The sequence below is a fragment of the Tachyglossus aculeatus genome, chromosome 12, assembly GCF_015852505.1.
Source record: "Tachyglossus aculeatus isolate mTacAcu1 chromosome 12, mTacAcu1.pri, whole genome shotgun sequence".
NCBI lineage: Eukaryota > Metazoa > Chordata > Mammalia > Monotremata > Tachyglossidae > Tachyglossus > Tachyglossus aculeatus.
The window spans coordinates 9,618,883-9,623,054 of NC_052077.1; the positions used below are offsets into that span (position 1 = coordinate 9,618,883).

General features: G+C 40.7%; 1 non-coding gene across 1 annotated transcript; it reads left to right on the forward strand.

Moving 5' to 3' along the window:
• Positions 1-1,829: 1,829 nt before the first annotated feature.
• On the forward strand, positions 1,830-1,967 carry LOC119935956. The gene has a single exon (XR_005453552.1). It is a non-coding gene; the product is annotated as a small nucleolar RNA SNORA7 (small nucleolar RNA).
• The last annotated feature ends 2,205 nt before the right edge of the window (positions 1,968-4,172 follow it).

The following is a 4,172-nucleotide window of genomic DNA, read 5'->3' on the forward strand; positions in this document are numbered from 1 at the left end:
CAAGGGAGAAAAGTCCCAGCATATTTTATGCTAGCAATATATTCCCAGGAGTCTGACTTTTATCACAGGTTTCATCCACAAAAGACTCTTCTTCCTGTAGTGGTTTGACCTTTAATTATGAAAAAGGTCTTTTCTTCCATTTCCTGTCCCTTTCTAAAGGCCCTTAAAATGCTCTAACTCAATTTTTCCAAAGCCAACTTCTCTAGGGCCTTGTTACTTTTGTGATATAAAGCAGTCATGCCCTTTTCATTGGTACCCTTGGAATCCATTTTACCTCTAGAAGAACTCTTTCTTTACATTTTAGTTGTTCTTCTTCTCTTCCTTGAACCACTTTTATGAAATTCTTTCCTGTTTTTCATTGCTTTCTGATAATGGAACCTACTACCTCATGCACTACATGATACTATGCACTTGATATTTTTCCCACCCTCAACCCCACAGCCCTTTATTTTTGTGTGTGTGGTATTTTGTCAAGTGCTTGCTATGTCTCAAACACTGTACTTATCCCTGAACTAGATACAACTTAATTAGGTAGGACACAGTCCCCATCCTATATGCCTAAGAAGGAGGGAGAACAGGAGACCTGAAGCCCAGATAAGTTGTTAACTTGCCCAAGGTCACACTGCAAGCAGTTGACAGAGTCAGGATTAGAACCCAGTCCTCTGACTCCCAGGCGCCTACTCTTTCCACAAGGTCTTGCTGCTAGCCCTTGGGCACCTGTCTACATGTTTTGTTTTGTTGTCTGTCTCCCCCTTCTAGACTTTGAGTCCGTTGTTGGGTAGGGACCGTCTCTATATGTTGCCAACTTGTACCTCCCAAGCGCTTAGTACAGTGCTCTGCACAGAGTAAGTGCTCAATAAATACTATTGAATGAATATTCTTAGTCTGCCATTTCCCCTATCTCTAATTTATTTTAATGCTTGTCCCCCTCCATAGACTTTCAGCTATTCCTCAAGATGTTCTCTTGTCTCCTTCTCTATGCTGTGAGCTCAGTGTTAGCAGGGATCATGTCTACCATATTTTGTATTATACTTTCCCAAGTTCTTAGCACAGTACTAGCAAACAGTACTACCAGTCATCATTATTTTGCCAAGATTTCTTCCTGGGAGATAAAGTAATGGGTTCACAGGCTTTCAGATGTAGCATCTCCATTTTGACCTCTGATACCTTGGTCTTTGGCGACGGGCAGGGAGTTCATAGCTTTTCAGCTCTAAGAACAGAATTACATTAAAATTCAGAGAAATTTATGCTGTTTCCCAAACAGGAACCCAATTAAAAACCTACTGCTTTCTTATAACACTCCTGTTCTCTTTCCTACTGAAATCACATCTCCTCAAGGAGGCCTTCCCAGGTTTTTTTTCTTACCAGTCATAGTCCCCCAACTTTCAGATCATAACTTTTGTGCCAACCCATACATTTTTGGGAAGAAGTATGGTCTAGATGAAAGAGCACGGGCCTGGGGGTTCCAATTCCAGCTCTACCACTTACCTGCTGAGTGATGATGGGCAATTTGATTAACCTATCTGTGAAATGAGGATTAAGATTGTGAGCCCCATGTGGGACACGGAAGGTTTCCCACCTGATCAACTTGTACCTACCCCTGTGCTTAAAACAGTGTGTGGCACATTGTAAGTGGTTAATCAGCACCATTAAAAATTTGATAATAATTATAGTTATGGTATTTGTTAAGCACTATGTGTCAAGCAGTCCATTAAGTGCTGGCATAGATACAAGATAATGAGATAGGACACAATCTCCATCCTGTATGGGGCTCACACACACCCTTAGTATTTCTGTACATGTAAACTTACAAACTCTACTATTTAAGCCCCCTCTCAGGATTGCACCTGGAGAGTTTCCGGTGCTCTTCCAGTCTTGGCTATGGGAGGGAGAGTCAAGCAGAGGCATATCCATTCCATTCCTAGCTTGGGCAGTGGCTAGCAAGTGGAAGGCAATCTACAAGTCAAAACTCACCTGTGCTGGGCAGCAGCAGCATGAGGGAGAGTCATGGGTGGAGACTCACATCCACTTCTGTATTTTTACCAATAAAAATTTATGGATACACTACCAGAACAACTGTAGATGGAGAGCGGAGTGTCCTGGGTGAGATGTGTCCCTGGAGTTGCTATAGGTCAGAATCAACTCAATGGCATAAGACAGGACTATTTAAGCTCTTAATCATTTACATAGCTGACTTCCTTTTCTCTTTTTTGTGTCTCTCTGAGAGTAAGAACTGTTTCTTTAAGTCCTATTTTACTCCCCAAAGAATTTAGTATAGTGTTCTCACAAAAGTTGATGTTTAATAAGTACTATTCAATGATTGGCTGATGAGAAAAATCATTTCTCCAAAGAGTAATTCTAAATTCTCACCAAAGTCAAATCCAAGAAGAGCAGGTGGAAGGGAAAAATTACATTAGCCAGAAGGAATTTGTATTCATAACTATCTCCCCTCTTGAAAATGTAATTGGACCCCAAGAAGACCTCTTCTTTATGCATCAGCTGACCATGAGACTTGTGACTGACTATATATAGCCTTTGGTACTTAGAATCCCAATTAAGGATCATCTAGGGGTTTTTCCCCTCTTTTTCTTAAGGAGGTGGTGAAAAACCCTAAAGCTTCTTGATCAGTTTGAGAATTTCAGGAGAAATGAATAGCTGGAATTGAATCTTGACATTTGCTACATTTAAAAATAATGATATCCTGAGGGTTAAAAAAAAAAGCTTATGTGGCTTTCCCAGTTAATGAACCACCAGTCTAGCTTGAGAAAGGGAAGATTCTGTTAATCTAATCTTCATGACTGCATTCTGGGTAGGGAATGTCTTGCAGTTTCCAATAATAATAAGATCTTTTTAAGGAGAGATAGAGGAAAGGCAGAACCTTGAGATCGGCTACGAGATCTCCACTTGCTCCTACAACATTGAATATGTGCATCTTGGTCAATCTAACCACAAATTTGACATGGAATCACCTGGATATTCTATGTCACGCTACTCTTTTAAGCATTTAGTACAGGGTTCAGCATTTAGTAAGCAGTAAATAAATACCACTGATTGATCAATCGACTGATGTCATGTTTGTGCAAGATACCTGCTAGCATTGCTTTTAACACAAAACATCTCATGTGGCAATTCCAGTATGAATAATGACTGTGTGACTTCCCATAAGAGAGTCTGCCAGCTGGCCAATGAAAGTGGATGACATCATCCCATCATCCCATGCCATCAAGGTCAGTTCAGTGCGGTAATGCAGAGATCAAAAAACACTCTGACGATCCCAGACAGCTTTTCATAGTCTCCAAAAATGGACCTCTTACAGAAATCTTGACCTTTCTTTCCTCCTCTCTCAGCCCCACAGAACTTATTTACATATCCATAATTTATTTATTCATATTAATGTCTGCCTTCCCCTCTAGTTTGTAAACTCATTGAGGGCAGGGAAGGTGTCTACCAACTCTGTTATAGTGCATTCTCCCAAGTGATCTGCACACAGTGCTCTGCACACAGTTAGTGCTCAATAAATATGACTGATTGATCGACCAATTGATGAGTCAATAGAAGAGATCCAGGGCTTATACTGGCTGCAAATGGCTTTAGCACCACAGGTATGTTTCTGACATATCTCCCAGAGAAATGATACGAGAAAGGGTGTAGGGGGAGGTTGGTGTGTGTAAATTCTACTTTCCTCCAACTCAGCAAGCTACCATTTGGTGACTTCTAAGGGAATTAATTCTTGGAACATGTGTGGACAGTATTGCAGCCTTAGGAGTAATTCTATAGCAGTAGCTTACCAGTGCTAGTGGGATTCACAATGTTTGGAGGCATACATGCTCCCGATATCACATTTCACAAACGTGTTTGTGGTTATCCTTGCCCTAGCTATGCAGATGAGCACTGACCATAGAAATTGGACAAGGTCTAGGCAAAATCATGCCAGAGGCATGCAAATATTTTAATAACTTTTGAAAGCATGGGCTACAAAGGCAGTACTGTATAAGTGTTGTCAATTTTCCATCACAAGCTCAGAGCACTGGTAACTATAGGAACAGCTAAGGAAAAATTTGTGATTCAGTAAAAATTTCGTGCTCATGAAGGATTTCAACCCCATCTATCAGACTGTCTTTTGCTCTGGAATGCCTTAATACATTAAGAAATGTAAGCCAAAATGAGGTAGC